The sequence below is a fragment of the Canis lupus genome, chromosome 2 (assembly GCF_003254725.2).
Source record: "Canis lupus dingo isolate Sandy chromosome 2, ASM325472v2, whole genome shotgun sequence".
NCBI classification, from domain to species: Eukaryota; Metazoa; Chordata; class Mammalia; order Carnivora; family Canidae; genus Canis; species Canis lupus.
The window spans coordinates 59,979,071-59,995,595 of record NC_064244.1 but is presented as its reverse complement, the minus strand read 5'-3'; the positions used below and the strand labels follow the sequence as shown (position 1 = coordinate 59,995,595).

General features: G+C 43.8%; 1 long non-coding RNA gene across 1 annotated transcript; it reads left to right on the top strand.

Annotated features, from left to right (window-relative positions):
* The first annotated feature begins 7,428 nt into the window (after window positions 1–7,428).
* On the top strand, window positions 7,429–14,936 carry LOC112660603 (uncharacterized). The gene is made up of 3 exons (XR_003137097.3): window positions 7,429–7,575; window positions 13,571–13,660; window positions 14,567–14,936. It is a non-coding gene; the product is annotated as an uncharacterized LOC112660603 (long non-coding RNA).
* Window positions 14,937–16,525: the final 1,589 nt, after the last annotated feature.

Genomic DNA, 16,525 nt, shown 5'->3' with positions numbered 1-16,525 from the left:
GGACACGACTCCTAGAAGAAAAAAAATCTTCCTTAATCATTAATTTGTCCATTCCCTCCCATTTGGCCCCATTCTTCACTGTCTACGCGGTGCACCCCCCTGCAACCTTCCTGTGTTAGTAATCACTCGTAAGTGTTCTCTTCCCAATCCGCTCACATGACTGGAAACCAATTTGCTGGAAGAGGATACAGCAGAGCGGCCCCCACCCCCTCCCTCCCTCTCTCTCCTGATGCTCTTTTTCTCTCTCCTTTCTATGAAGTGCAGTTGAGCTTTCATTAAGTCCGGTGAGGTCTCTAGTACTGCTTTCTGGACACATTGGTAGACGGGTGTAGGGAAGACTTTCCCCAGAAGCTGAACCTACAGCACAAAAAAATTGGTTTTAGGGTCATCAGAAAGAATGGTATCATCCTCCGGTGCATCCTGTTGTCTAACAGATGGAACTGTAGTATCTTCGATATGTCTCAAAAGGAAAAGGACTTCTTATGTCCTCTGGACTTAAAACTTAGTTTTCAGAAACATCTCTCCCCCTGCTCCCCTGCTCGCCAAATTATCCAGAGCTCTCAGACTCTACGTTCAACTGTGATTTTGTCCTTAAAATGTGTTTAATGGTTAGTGAGAAATATGCATGAGGTGCAAGTTGAGATTAAAGTAGAGGAAGGAAAAGAAAAAAAGAAAAAAAGTAAATAAAATAGAGGAAGGGAATTTGCCAGTGGCGCCCATGACTTCTGGCTTGGACTATTGCAGTAGTATGTTAACCGATCTCCTGGCTTCTATCTTTGCTTCCTAACCCTCTGTCCTCCAAAAGGAGAGTGCAACTTTCAAAACAGTTCACATCGTTCTGCTCCTCTGCTCAAGTTTTCTTTTCTTTTCTTTTCTTTTTTTTTTTTTTTTTTGCTCAAGTTTTCTTAAGATTTCCATCTCACTCAGAATTAAAGCCCAAGTCCTTCTATGGGTCTGGTCCCCAGTGATGTCTCCAGTCTCATCATATGACTCTCTTTCTCACTCATTACACTCTGGCCGTCCTAATCTCCCTGGGTACTCCTTGAACACATCAGCCTTGTCCCATCTCCAGTCTTCGCCCTGCGTGGCTGTACTCACCTCTGCTATCTGCGTGGCTCTTTCTCTGACTTCAGGCCTCTAATGAAATGGCCACTTATCTAGGAGGCATTCCCGGACTCTCCTATCTTATAAATCACTCCGTCACTCTACTTTATTTTTCTCTATAGCAGTTATTCTCATCTGATCTACTACTCTTGTATTTTCTGTCTCCCCCACTAGACAGTAAACTCCATGAGAGGAGGGACTCACCCCTTAGTAGATGTTCATTAAATATTTGTTTAATAAATGACTATTATCCCAGAGACAGGATTCAGGGAAACGGCTTTAGTGACTTGGGACTCTTTAAGGCAAATTATCTTCATTTCAGAACTCATACGATGTCCCTTAAAATGTTTCATATTGATCTTGAATTTCCCATTAATAAAGATGGGAAAAGTCCACAAAGGACTCTCTCTGTTGATCATAATAAGTAGCAGTGTTTGAAGGCAAGATATGGCAGTTGTCATAGTGGACTTCCAACCCAAAGGCCGTCGCTGCTTGGGACTAAGTATCTTCCACCACACAGCCACACAGCCTATCTTTGAAGTCAAGTCCAAGTTCTCAACCCAAGGTGGGTTGCTCATTGCAGGTGGATTTATCGTAGCCCTGTGGATTGTTCCCTGGCCTGTACACGTCAGCTCCCCCGAAGGCTCCTCTGCGTGCAAATGCCAGGTGGTAAAACAAATAAAACACACTGTTCTTCTCTTGTGCCTCGTCATAAATCGGTCCTGGCCTCACTCACGGGGCTGGAGTCAAGTCTGATTTACGCGGTTCATGAGATTTATGGTGTCGTCATTTAACATAAAAAATAAAACCTCTCAAACATGAGTTCTTACACATAAATTCCAGAGCTAGCAAATGCTTGGAAACTTTTGTTTTCTTTAGATGATGCTGAACATGCGTGCCCCACCTGAGGGATCATTTACGGTAGAAGACTTCGCCACAGAGATTTCAGTTAGAGAAGAATAGCGGCTGTTGAGTGGAGTCCACATTATGCTTTGTGTAGAGTAGGTCCTGAGAAATGGTGAGTTGATTTCTTGCTAAAATTGGGGTCTGCGCTGAGTGTGGTGAAGGCTAACTTCAGTGTGACCCCCTCCTCGGTGGAGGAGGTGCAGATTCTGTGTGGCAACGGTTGACATCATCGGCAGACACTGCATCTTCCTCGGTTGCCCCGGTGAACTTGGTGGATGGGGTGCGGGAGGGGTGGTAGAAAGTCCTCTGCTTTAGAAGTAAGGAAACATAGCTTTGCACGGATTCATCATTCATTCATCCTCATCCGTAAAATAAAGGGACTAGACTAGAGAGCTCATTGCCGAGATACCCGTTCTATTATATGATTCAGTGCTCTAGAAGGAAAGGAATGGTCCCTAATTTTTCCTTCTTTCTTGCCCTTCCTCCCCAACAAGGTTTGATGCAAGGAGACATGCTCAGAGTTTTGCTGAATAGAATTTTATTTTTTATCCCGCAAGTGTGGTGTGAGGGTAGAGGTGGGGGAGGAGTTTCTATTCAATTTTATAACATCCTCAGTGGCTCATAAAGACGAAAATAATTCTTCATCCGATTTAATTTATAAATGCCATTTGAGTAATACCTGAGGATTTCTAAAAATAAAATAATAAACCTAAGCAACACTTCCCTTGCCTAAAATTTAGTAGATTTTTGTGATATTTGGCTATTAAAAAAATTCTTCTTTTCTTCTTCAGGGCTGATAGTTGTCATTTTGAAAGCAATTGGGTGTTTGGGTGTTTTCCACCACTCAAAGAATGATAAATCTCACCATCTGCATGCTTATATGGAATATATATATATTTTTCCTGTTTAGGTGACAGTTTTAGGATCCTTCTAAGCAGTGATAAAAAACTCGCAGTTATAATGTGTGATCATTTTGCCTTTCATTATAATGCAGAATTTCTCCATGCAAAATCAGGCCAAGATGTAAGCCTAAACCCAGGGGCAAAATTCATTCATTATGCATGTACATTATTCCCCCAAATATTGATAATACTTTTCATAATAATTATTTTACATATATTAGCTCTTGCTGCTATATTAGTATTAAAGATACCTTTATTAATCTTGAATATTTTGCTGAATAATAAATAGGATCTCAGAGGCTTGAGTTAAAAGCTGCTCTTAGCTAGAATGCTGTAAATCAGTTGTTTTATGAATAAAATTGGCTTCCATATTTTTTTCCTCAGGATTGCTTATTTAAATAATTTTCCCATTTATTGAATGTGTATATTTTTTTCTTTTTTTTTTTTTTTTTGCTGGAGACCCATCCCCCTGCTGCTGCTCTACCTCCTGGCTCTCTCTCCCAGTTGGAGAAAAATGCAAAATCACATAAACCTTTTTCTAAACCTTCACAGTGAGAAAGGGCAAACACTCTGCATTATTTAGCAGGCAATAGGCATTTTCGTCCCAGTGAAGCGCTCTTGCAGCTTGCTCTTTCTCTTTCTCTTTCTCTTTCTCTCTTTCTCTTTCTTTCTTTCTTTCTTTCTTTCTTTCTTTCTTTCTTTCTTTCTTTCTTTCTTTCTTCTTTCCTTTCTTTCTTCTTTCTTTCTCTTTCATTCTCTCTTCCTTCTTTCCTTCCTTCTTTTCTTCCTTTCTTCTTGTTATGAGCTAACAATTTGCAAGGCTTTGAAAGTACGAGTTCACTGATGCCCTCATACTGCTAGTTGCATTTCCCCCATTTTCCATGTGATAAAATTAAGGTTTAGCTAGGTTAAGGTCACTTAGCTGGCAAGGGGTGGAGTCAGGATTTAAACTCTGGTTGGTCTAACTCCTGAGCCCATCCAGCACAGCCTTGGAGGTGAACCTTCACAGCAAGGTGTTTGTGTGACACTGAGGAAGGGGCTGGGCCACAGGGTTTGGGGGTTCCAGAGAGCCCTGTGCCCTTTGGTGGGTAAAAATGGGCGGTGGAAGGGGACGAAAGTGGCTTCCATCAGGACAAGCTTGGATACGATGCACATCACCCTACAGTGGTCTCCCTCCTACTTGTATGGTTGGGTCAGCACATCTTCTGATTGTGTCAGTGAGCAAGGAAAGCTTGTCTTTTCTTAGACTTTCATAATCTCATCTGGTGTAGAGGCCAAAGGCTTACCCACTAGCACCCATTCTGACTGACTGACACAGTCGGCCTGGGAATAGACTATGTCCAAGGCAAGTCATAGTGGATTGGGGGTGCGGCTAGGGAAGGGGACCTGGCAGTGGACATAGTGGGTGCTGCTTAACCTGGGCCAGATTGTGTAACTGCTGGCAGCCATCTTTCCAAGGATTCACATTGGGGACTTAGAATTATGGGTCTCACATTCCAAAGAGCGGGCTCTGGTGAGGGCATGGCTTTTCCCCAAAGTCATACAGGAGCTGCTTCTCTATGGAGCACGTCTTCATTGCCCAGAGAGGGAGAAACAAGGGTGGGGCTCCATTTTCCTTGCAGCCCTGTGCTTGGCAGACATAGCCTTATTTATTGTCTGCTTGCCCTGTCTGTTCTCTCTGCTGGGATGTAAACCTTGCAAGAGCAGGAACTGGGTCTGACCTGTTTCCTGAATTATCTCAACACCTGGAACTGTACCTGGCATTTGATAAATGTTTCTTGAATGAATGGATGAATCAATGAATGGATGAATTGTCCTAATGAATTTCCCAGCGCCTATGGTCCTCACCCTTGAGAAATTCCTACCACTCTCACCTCTGGCTCATCCTCTCCAAACTCCATCTTCTGGATTTGAACACCTTATGTGGTTCTGGATTTTCTTTCTGAATTCCTCTAACATCTTCCAGTTTTGCCATTTAATTGTGACCCACGTGTGTTCCTTGGGAGCAGTCCAGGGCACAGAAACATATTCCAGAAGTAATTTGTATTCCTAAATATGGCCTCTTCAGCTCCCACAGCTAGGGGCAGCCTGGCTTAGTCAGGTTTTAGATATGCATATTATTATGTAAATGTCCTTGAATTGAATATAATTTCCTTAAAAATATTTTCCAATGGAAAATAGATCTCCTTGCAGGAGGAACGTAGCCAGGCAGTACCTGAAGAAAGCCTCATTGTTTGCATGAAGTGTGCATGAGACATGCATGAGTATGAGACATTTCAACAAGCTATTTTTAGGATTAATAACAACAACAATAACTAGAAGTTATTAAATTCTTGTGAAGTGCCAAGCATTGAACTAAGCACTTTAAAGATGTTTTCTTATTTAAGTTTGCCAACGACCCTAAGAGTACTTGTGGTTATTACCCCCAGATTACAGATGAGTAAACTGAGGCACAAGAGGGTTTTGGAACCTGCCCCACATCCCCCCATCTTGAGGAAGAGCTGACATCTAATGCAGTCCAGGCTGCCCCCGGACTCCCTGCTCAAACTCTGCCACCCTGACTGGTACCTCTTTAAAGGCATCGCAGAGGAAATGTTTAAGTAAATCTGAAGGATTAAGAAAACAAAGCACAATATCTAACTCCCTTCCATGCCTTATGTTCCATGATTCTAGCTGGTTCCAATGCCTCTCTAAGGGATAACTTGGAGAAGCCAGATATTTCTGGTTAACAAATATGTGAAATAAATCAGAATACATCCTAACTTTAATACAACGCACAGAATCAGACCTGTGAGTCTCTGGAGGAGCTATTCCAGGGAAGATTGTGCTTCTTTCTTTAAGGGGATGTTTGAAATCCCATGCACACATGCGCCCCACAGACTTTTTCTCCACATGACTAATCCAGTCTCCCGTGACCTCTCTTTAGTGTGACGGGGACGCAGGGAACAGAGCCTGCAGCTTCTGCCGACCCCAAACATTTAGTTACATTAATCACAGCACGTTTTTGGACTTTGAGCATCCAGAATGAAAGACACTTTCTTGGGGAGACATTGATCAAACAGTCTACAGGTATCTGTACATCGAGGGACATTAATCATCTCTGCATTATCTCGCCCACCAGTAGAATATGTAAATGTGATTCCTGTCAATGATAAGAGGAAGTGAAATTATTCTTAGAGATTGGTCCATCTGGAGCTGTTGATACAATCTTACCTAAGACAATAGGTTGTAAAGATAAATTTTTTAGCATTACTAATCCGGTGTTGCCAATAGCCATGGAGAATGGAGAAATTTAAAACCAAACTAAGGATGTACAGTCAAGAGAAGAGAGGAAAACAAGTCCCAGCTTTGCTCTAGTTCCTGCAATATTATTTGGCAACCTAGCAAGAAAGATGCTTTCTGCATAATTAAGGAGGGCATTTGGAAGGGTCTTGCTAGGCAGTTGGGGAGAGTGTTCTGGAACATTTCACATCCAGCCAAAGGTTTAACTCTAAACATACACAAGACAAAGGCTTCAAAACCCCAAATGAGATTTCTACTGTTTCTAAAGACTAGAAATTGACGGATTTTATCTTCACAAAGGAATCTTCCTAGACCCTTCTGACCCATCAACTTCCCCCATAGGGTTGGCAAAAAGTGTACAGTGTAGAGAGGAACAGAAGGAAATGGAGAGAGCTCTCTGCAGAAGAGGGGACCCAGGGTTCTAACCCTTGCCACACTTCTTAATAATCAGAGTTTTGGGCAAATTCCTTCCTATCACTAGCTCATTTGCATACGGATTGTATACACAAAATGAAATGGATTGGATGCAATGTAAGATGATGTCTTCTCCATGATAGAATGACAGTCTTTCCTAGGTGTTCTGTCTTCTTTGTCAATCAAGGCTGAGAAAGTTAATGAGTTCATAGAGGACCTTGAGATGCTGACCTACAGGGGAATCTCCTGAGTTATGTATTGTGTGGCCACAGTGCCCAGAAACTTTGAGATTTTGCTGCTAGTGATCTTGAGAGGTGCCCTGTTATGAAAGAGGCCCCTGGAGAGAGGACATAACAAGCTTGAATGAATATCATCTTTATAGAACTTACATCACTCAGGAATCATTGAAAGCAGGAGGGTGATTGGGGGAGCTATTCCTTTTTTAATGTGTGAATGCGAAACACATTTTGATAAAACTTTTCAAATTCTAAGTTACTCTGGGAAGATTACTGAAAATCAATAGAAAGAGTGAGTTTTCAGGGCCCTCCCTACATTTTAACTCTTCTCTCCTCCCTTTATATTGATAAATAAAAGAAGTAGAGTCCCAAATTGTTATTTTTCAGCTCCTGGCTAGAAAGAAGATGAAGGGTTTTGATGAGGCATGAGGATGATCTTTCCCAACAATTAATGATAGAATAGCATGAGATGGGGTATTAAGGGAGGCAAAGAATTCCTCCTTTAGGGACCTTTAAGAAAAGAACTAAGTGATGACTGGCAGACTCCAAGAAAGAACATGGTAATTTCCTTCTATGATGTCAGTTTCCAAAAGGTCAGAAATACTGTCTTTCCCCGAATCTTTAGCTTTCCTCCAATAATCCATTATGAATCTGACATCCACTAATTTGCCTAAATGTTCCTTGAACTTGATGGGGTAATGAGTTCCTCAACTTTGCTATTACCTGTGAAGGTAAAACTATGTCTCTTATGCTCTATGGGTTGCCTACTTCATATCTCAGGATATGGCAAGCAACTTCAATTCACTTATGCCCCTCTCATCATCCCTTTATCTAGAATTAGTAGTCTTAATATTATTGTGGGGGTTTTTTTGTTGTTTTTTTTTTGTTTGTTTTGTTTTGTTTTTAGCTTGTGCTCACCAAAAGTTTTTCTAGAACTTGCCAATAATTTTAATTCCTCGTTGTGGTGTGGTGTTGTGTTTACCATCCTGTTTAGTGGTGGGATTATTGGGCGGGAACACCATAGTATTGAACAACGATAAGATAATGCTTTCTGTCCACACTTGAGACCAGATTCCCCAAACTTGTTCTGAAGAACTAAGTCATTTGAATTCTTATCGCTATTACTTGAAGAGAGAGTTTTGTTTACTAAATTCTAGGTTGAAGAAGTAAATGGTTCTAAATGGAATGCAGGTCTTCTCAATGCTTTTAAGGGGCTGGAGAGCTCTCGGACTGTCAAAGAACAGGATGACAGTCCTTCACTTCTCCTGAACGTCTTTAACCACAGGATCCCTTTTTCTAAGTGTACTTCTTGTGATGAAAGTCTGTGGCACAGGTGTCGGAGAAAGATGAAGTTGAAAGTTATGTGCCTGAAATGTGCTAAGAGAATCTACTCTATATGGTGTTTCTGAGAGGGAGAATAGACATTAATCCTAGATATCTTGTACAAATTTAAGAATTTATGATAACATGTGAAATTTACTTATTAAAAAGATCCTTAGTAGAAAAAAAGTTCCCCTCACATTCTGCTGGTAGGATTAAAGATTGGCATAGCCTTTCTGGCCGTTGATTTCACAATGCTTGTCAAAAATGTTAAAAATGTGAGTACTTTGTAAGCAACAAGTTCTTCTCTAGGAATTTATCCTAAAGTAATTATTAAATCGTATTAAGACTTACTTCTCATGTTATTTACTCCCATATAGTTTATAGGCTTGATGTTAAAAAAAAAAAATTTAATGGCTGGCATGGCAAGAGCACAAACTAATCAGAACAGATGGCTCCTGTACAGCATTGGTGTCACTGGACTCATGCACAGCAACTAAATATTAGCCCTGATTCTTTATAGGAGAGATGGAAATTAAAAACAAAATCTTGCAATAGGGAGATTGTTACATAAATTGTGATCGATCTATGTGATGGAATACTTCCCAGCTAGTAAGAGTAATGTTATTGAAGACTCTTTCATGGCATAAATATTCTTGAAATATTATGGGAGAAAAACAGTTTAGAACTGTGTGTAGATGACAGTCCTGTTGTGAAAATGAAATATATATACGTGGAGAAAAGATTGGAAAGATACACATCAAAATACCAACGTCGATTATCTTTGGTAGTTTTGTTTTCTTCATTTTATTAGTCTGTATTCTGCAGGTGGGGGGTCAGCAAACTGGTTTGTGAGCCAAGGCTGGACCACCATCTGTTTTTATAAGGAAGTTTTATTGGAACACAGCCAGGGCTATTCATTTATGTATTGTCTATGGCCACTTTTGAGCTACAATAGCAGGGTTGAGTAGGGACAACAAAACCTAGCCCACAAAACCTAGAATATTTGCTAGCTGGCTCTTTACAGAAAATGTTTGCTGAGTCCTGGTCTAGATTATCTGTAACAAATACCTCCTACTTGTATAATAGAAAGACTTAACACTAAAACAGAAAGCAATAAACTATGGGGTTTAAATACGAAAACTGTCCCTTCTAAAAGATGGACATATAAAGGAAAAACTGTCAGACACTGAGTTATATTTATTTCCCATATTTATACCTCTCAAAAAAGTTTCAAGGGGAGAATAAAACAGAAATCTAACAGCCTCTTAGATGCCATCTGAGATAGAAATCACCACACAGAATGCATAAGTGAAAGTGTTGGGGTTTTCAGACAAGAATGAGTTTTAACCAAGATACCAATAACATACATCTCCTCACCCACCCATTTTTCCCTTCTCCCTCTTCCCAGTCCCTTTTTCCCCTTCCCCTCTCCCTCTACCCAGTACACAGAATCTCAATAACCATCCTATTTGAACTGTTAAAGGGCTGATCCTGTCTTTGGTTCCTTGAATTCTAGCTTCTTGTGTACTGACTCCCCCTCCCTTTTTCCTCACTGCCACCCCCCAGGAGATGAGAGATTCCCCCTCTGGAGAACGAAGGTCTCCAAGGAAAGAGCAATAAATATTGACATTTGGGGGTCTCCAAAAGCAAAATATGGCCTTTGACCAGTCATCAACACACTCACAGATTTCCACTTGCTTTCTAGGTCCTCTCTATTAAATATAAACAGAAGGCCAAGGATCTTTATATATTTGAGAAAAGTCTTCAGTGTGAAAAAACCCAGACCCTTCTCAAAAAAAGAAAAAAGAAAGACAATACAAGAGCTAGAATGAATATTAAAAAACAAACTATAACATCCCCAGAGTGATAAGAGAATATATTATATCTATGAAAATCAGCTGGTGTAGAACAAAAAGGAGTTCTTGGAAACTGAAAGTATAATGGCAAAAATACTAACATGTAATAATAAGAGATGGAAGATAATGTTGAGAAAATCAGAAGATCAAATTAGGAAAAGAAAACCCCAAAAGATAGCTATTATGGGAAAAGATCTATTTAAAAAGGCCAAATTCATGTATCTTGATTCTATGGTCAGGAAGGTCAGAAAGTAGACACACAGTAAGTAGAGACAGAGACATTTTGAAAGGAAAATAAAATGCAAGAAAACTGCCCAGAAGTTTTCAGATTCAATGACCCATTGGCTTTCCAGAGCCATGAATGAGAAACAATTGACACTGAGTCCTCTTATGGTGACAATTCAGAACAAAGATAAAGAGAAGGTTGTAAAAGATTTCAGGGAGAAAAAAAATCACACTTCACGAATTGGGGGTTAAGAAGATCCAGAGACTTCTCAACAACAGCAGTGGAAGTTAGAAGACAGTGGAGAATAGCCATCAAACCCTAGGAAGAGAGTCTTCTCATCCTAAAATTCTACACTCAGCAAATTCTTTGTCCAAAATATTTTTCAGAGTTAAAAAGCAAAAACAAAACAAAACAAAACTACACCCCCCCACCTTGAAACTCCCAGAGAGCTACTGAAAGGTTTATTTCATCGAGATGAGCATATATGGGTTGCTATACAAAATATCATAGACTAACTAGGTGGCTAAAAACCATAGAAAGTTTTTTCCTCACAGTTTTGGAAGCTGGAAGTCCTAGACCAAGGTTTAGCCAGCTAGAGTTCAGGTGGAAGCTCTCTTTGTGGCATATAGTTGGCCACCTTCTCACTGTGTCCTCACACAGCAGAAAGGGAGAGAGGGAGGGATGGGGGTGGGGGTGGGGGAGAGGTTTGCTATCTCTTTCTTGTCTTATGAGGGCACCAGCCCTATCAGATTAGCATCCACCCTTACCATCTCATTTGTCCTTTATCAGTTCCTCATGGGCCCCATCCCCAATCTAGTCACATTGGGTTTTAGAGCTTCCAGTTATGAATTTTGTGGGGACCCAAAGTTCAGACCATAACAAGGGTGTAAACCACAAGAGAGGAAGATAAGGAATCCAGGAAGCCAGAGGGAGAGGCAAACAAGAAGCTGTAGGAACAGAGCATTGCACAGGTCTGGAGAGTTCCCAGCCTGGCATACACCCAAAGGGCCATAGGAGGGGGTCATTTAAGAAGAAAAACAATGTGTTTGAGACTGGAAATCTGGACCAAGAGGCTGATGGAGCTGGGAAGCACAGTGGAGGCACAAACCTGGAGTTCTTTGTGAGCTGGTGGTTTTTCCTGTGCTGTTCCCTCTTCTGGAATACTACATTCACCCAGCTAATTCTCATTCTGCCTTTAGGAGTCACCTACAATGTTAGCTTCCCTGAGGGAGGCTCCCTGACCGCCATATTCTTCTGCGGTGCTGACTTTTGCCAGTTTCCTTCTTAGCTCCCATCTTAAGGAAGAATTGTTGGGTATTCTCCACCCTTCCCTCTTTCCTCTTCCAAATGGGCATCGTGGAGAACTGAAGGACCTCCCATATACAGTAGGATCCAATGATATCTGAGCTGGGCCCGGCACCACCTCTTTCTACTATAACCTGCACTTCGGTAGAGAACAGAGCCTCTGCCTCTGGTCTGGTATCCATAGTAGGCCCAGGGCCTTAAATTTTCTCTTCGATCTCCCAAGGACGGGAGGAGAGATAAATTTTTCTGACTTCTAGGGAGGTCCCCAGTATGGGCATTCAAATCAAAGTGCTGACTTTTAATTCTACAACAGCTAACCTTCCTAGGTGGGTAAGTTAGCCTTACTGAGTCTCAGTTGTTTCCTTTGTAAAATGGGCCTAATAGTAGGAATAGGATGTGTCTCAAGATCATTCCTAGAATTAAATAAGGTAACAGCTCTAAACCACTCAATATACATCTGGCTGGTGGTGCTCATTAAATGTTCGTTATAGTTATTATGGCTGCTATGATTGAGCAAGAGCAAGTTGGGAAGGCAGGTGCTTAGCCAGGCTCTTCAGTGTTGGGTAGTCCAGGAAGGAAAGGGAAAGTAGGACTGGCAAGGGAGAAGAATCTAGTGTTTACTGAGCACTCGCTCTGTGCTAGACCCCGGACTTTCAACTTCTCATGGTACCGTTGGTGTCCCCATTTCACAGATGAGAAGCCTGAGCCTCAGGAAGTTAGTAGCATCACTTGCGAAGACAGGAGGTGGCAGAGGCAGGTTGGAAGACAGATTTTCTGCCTTGAGGGTGCCTATGCCATGCTCTGGGGGGTGGGGGCCCTGAGGGCTTCTGTCCCTCTCTTCCCTAACCTCTTCAGGCCTGATTCTCAGCCCCGTAGCCCTCTGGAGCCAAGTTGGGGAGCTCTGAGGCCAAGCTGAGGGCGGGAAGTTAGATCATCAGCCATCCTTTAAGGGGGTAATTAGCTGACTACAAAAACAGATTCTTTAACCGCAGCAATTCGCCCCACCAGGGGAGAGGGGAAGTCAATGTTTTTATTATAAACGGAATCATAGAGGGGTTTAAGGCTTAGTAGTGTTTGGTTTGGTTTTGTTTTTTAAAGGCCTGAGGTGGATCTTGGCATCTGCTATCCCAGCCCAGAAGAAAGGAAGTTTATTTTCTGGGTCAGATTAAAAGACTTGGGCTTTCTTGATTTTTATTTTCATGGAAAAGAGCTGCCTTTGCTGAGTCTCCCAGACCCTCTGTCCCCCTCTTATCCAGATTTTCTGATGCTTTTCCAGCCAAGTGATAGGAGGCAGTTCAGGTAGTTAAAAGCCCGAACAGGAGGCAGTGAGGGGGGGCAGGGGTGGAGGAGTGTAGAGAGAGAGAGAGAGAGAGAGGGAGGGAGGTACTTGTAAAGCAGCTCCACCGTGATGGGGAAGGGCTGCTGAAAAGCCAGAGGGCAGCCTGAAGGTCTTGGGATCCAGTGGAAACAGGGTGGAGCCCAAAGGAAGTGCTTCAGAGGCTCAATTTACTGCTTGTGTGACCTTGACCAAGTGACTTAACCTCTCTGAGCCTAATTTTCGAATTGATGTAGGGAGAGGGGGGCCCTATCTTGTCCAGGGAACAAGCCTACCCAGCATGATGTCATGTCTTAGGGCACAGGTTGCCTGGGTTTGAACTCTAGCCCCAGCCTTTACTTGCTGGACCAGCACATGACTTAAGCCCTTGTTTCCTCATCTGTAAAATGGGAATCTTATCATTAGGGCTGTCTGAGGTCAAATGGAAAATGTGCTTAAAGTAATGCCTGGCCCATGGTAAGTACTCAAGAAACACCAAAACACCAGTGATTTTATAGGATTATTTAATAGCATTGTTAATATGATCCCTCTTGTTTCTGTAAGGGGAGTCATGGATAATAAAGTTGAGTTTAGGGTCAAATAATGGGAAGATATAAATGTCTAGCTAAGAAATTTGCATTCAAAGAACCAACTTTTGAATTAAAGTGACCTAAGATGTCTCTTTATTCAACCTACTTAAGTAACAGATGGAAAACCAGGGCTCAGGAAGAGGATGTAGCTTGTTCAGGTCCTGCTGTGGCTGAACTGTAACCAGGAAGGGCAATTTAGAGGTAAGTCAATAGATTATCGGTGGGAAGGCTTCCCTTCTAGAAATCTCCCATATTACAGCTCCATTGATGGTATCTAGAATCCTTCCCAAAGGGCTTGCATTTTAAGGCACCTTTCCTATTCACATGCAGACACGTTAAGCCCATGCAGGACTATTCACACTGTAGTCAGAGTTAGTTTATCAGAAGATTTCCAGTGTGAGAGTAGGGTCTTGCTGGGGAGTTCCAGGGGCAGATAAATTGTGATCCAGGGTAGAGGTAGAGCCTGGAGTCCTTAAGGCTAAGTTGGCCTCAGTGCGGTTGGGGGGTGGGGCTGCTGAGAAGCCAGATGGCAGCCTGAGGACCCCCTCTTCCCCCTTCCCAGAGGCACCAAATATATATGTCTTTATGGTTGACCCAAGGCTTTTATAGTTTGGAATCTACTGAGTTTTGGGCAGAGATTCCTCATCCTTCCTGACCACTCAGAACCCAAAAATGCTCGAAACGTTTGGCCAGTGGCATCTTAACCTCAGGGGCCCATTTGCAACTAGGCCCAGTGCATTGGGTTCAACCGTTTCCCCAGCCCACACTATTTCTGGGTTACGTTATTGCTGCATTCATGTGTTCAGATCTTTCTCCAACTGGAAGAGACTTTGGACATTTTATAAGGATATAGGGATATGTTAAATAAAACAAGATGGTCTCCAGCCCCCCTGACTGACCCGCCCCCTTAAAGAGCAAAGCAAGGAGGAAAATGAATGTAGAGCAGAATGCTCAAGTAAGGTGAGGTTGGAGTGCTCTCCACTAATCCCAGGAACCCGTCTCACCGGACTGCATCTGACTTGGTCCAGGGGGCAACTTTGGCCTTTCTGGAAGCTAGGATGGAATCTGTTTCTTTAACCCTCTGAACACCATCATTGTTATTTCTAGTCATAAAAGACCAGCTGAGACAGAAGCGAAACTTTCCTCAACGGACCCAACCACGATCATGGAACCCCCTCCCCCAGAAGAGGGGCTGCCTTCGTAGCCCTCCCTTCGTATCATTAGTTTACCTATTTATAGGTATGCCTGCTATGGGTCAGCACTGTTCTGGGCTGTGGGCACGCAAGTGTTAACCAAACATTCCCCCCCTCCCACCGTGTCCCCCCACCCCGGGGCTTACCATCAAGCCTGTATGTTTTGGCACATTATCCATTAAAAGTCAAATCCTGAGGAATTCTCTAGGACCTTGCCCTCTCTGAATGCAATAAAGACACGTTGGAGAGGAATGTGGATGAGTTAGGGTCCAGCCAGTCAAGTGCTGTTTTTTTTTTAATTTATTTAAATTCTAATTAGCATATAGTGAATTATTGGTTTCAGAGGTTCATTATTGCTTGTAACACCCAGCGCTCATTCCGTCATGTGCCCTCCTTGATGCCCATCACCCACTTACCCCATCCCCTCTCCCGCCTCCCCTCCAGCAACCCTCAGTGTGCTTCCTATGATTAAGAGTCTCCTACCGTCTGTCCCCCTCTCTGATTCATCCTGTTACATTCCCCCCACCTTCTTCTGTGCTCCTCTGTTTTGTTTCTTGAATTCCACATAAAACTCGAGTGTTTTCAACAGAGGGGAGTGAAGGCAGGGGACTGATGACAGCTAGAGGAGGGGTAGAGGTGCTGAGCAGGGGTCGGGGGTGGGGGCATGCGGTGGAAGCAGCTACCACCCCAGCCTCCCGGGGCTGGCGCGATAAAGGGCACAGGCTGTGTTTCCCAAGCACCGGGACCAGGGTCACCCAGTGGAAGCTACGGCCTGGCCCGTAGCTTCCTGTCTGCCAAGGGCCTGTGCCACAGGCAGATGCAGTCTCTGAGAGCCACCTAAGGCAGAGAGAGAGACACAGCACAGCGGGGTGAAGGACTGGCTTTTCGGTCTCCCCACCTTGCAGGCTCCCACGGGGGCGGCCTCCCAGCTAACTCCTTAGACGCCGGTGTTTGCAGGAGCCTGAGATCCACGGGCATCCTGCAGAGTCGGCGGCCCCTCCAGCTCTGCTGGACGTGTGTGCAAAGCCGGTGGCCGGCCATGGAAGGGAGGCCTCGGCAAAATCCTGTATAGTAGCCCAGAGAATAAACTCGCTGTGATCCTCAGGGGTAATCCACAGAATTCAGTGGTGACTTCTCCTGGAAAAATAAAATAATGACCACCACCAATGTAGCAGAGCGCCTCCCTTGTGTTAAATTCTTCCCCAACGGGACACCTGGTGGCTCAGCAGTTGAGCACCTGCCTTAAGCTCAGAGCGTGATCCTGGGGTCTTGGGATCGAGTCCTGCATCGGGTTCCCCGCAGGCGCCTGCTTCTCCCTCTGCCTCTGTCTCTGCCTCTCTCTGTGTCTCTCATGAATAAATAGATCTTTAAAAAAAGATTCTTCCCCAACCGTAAATATGTGTGTATATATCCTGTTGCTGGGCAGTTTTATACATGAGAAAATGGGAGGCAGCCCACCTGCTCGAGGTGCCGTACTGAGCCAGAGGCAGGACCAAAGCTTGGGTTGCAGGCTGCCTTGACTGCAAGCACTATGGCCTCAACCACAGAGCCTTGGACCCCCGAGGCTCCTGGGACAACAGGCTCTGGAGCTACACCGCCTCTCTCTGCACGCTGAGTCCCCGAGAGACAGAGGCAGCTCCCTGGGCAGGGTGCAGGGCTCAGACCCGGATCTAGAAGGAGAGCCTCCTCTGGACACCGCTTCCCCCACCCACACACCAGGTAGCGTGTAAATGTCTGGGGCCACCCAACAGCCTGGAGGACAGGCCATGGAGCTGTGGCAAGACCATGCACGGCCCTGGTGCCCAGGGGACTGAAGCCAGTGACTCAAAGGGCAGCGCGTGTTTGCCTCAAGGTGTGTGGGGTCTGTCCAGCG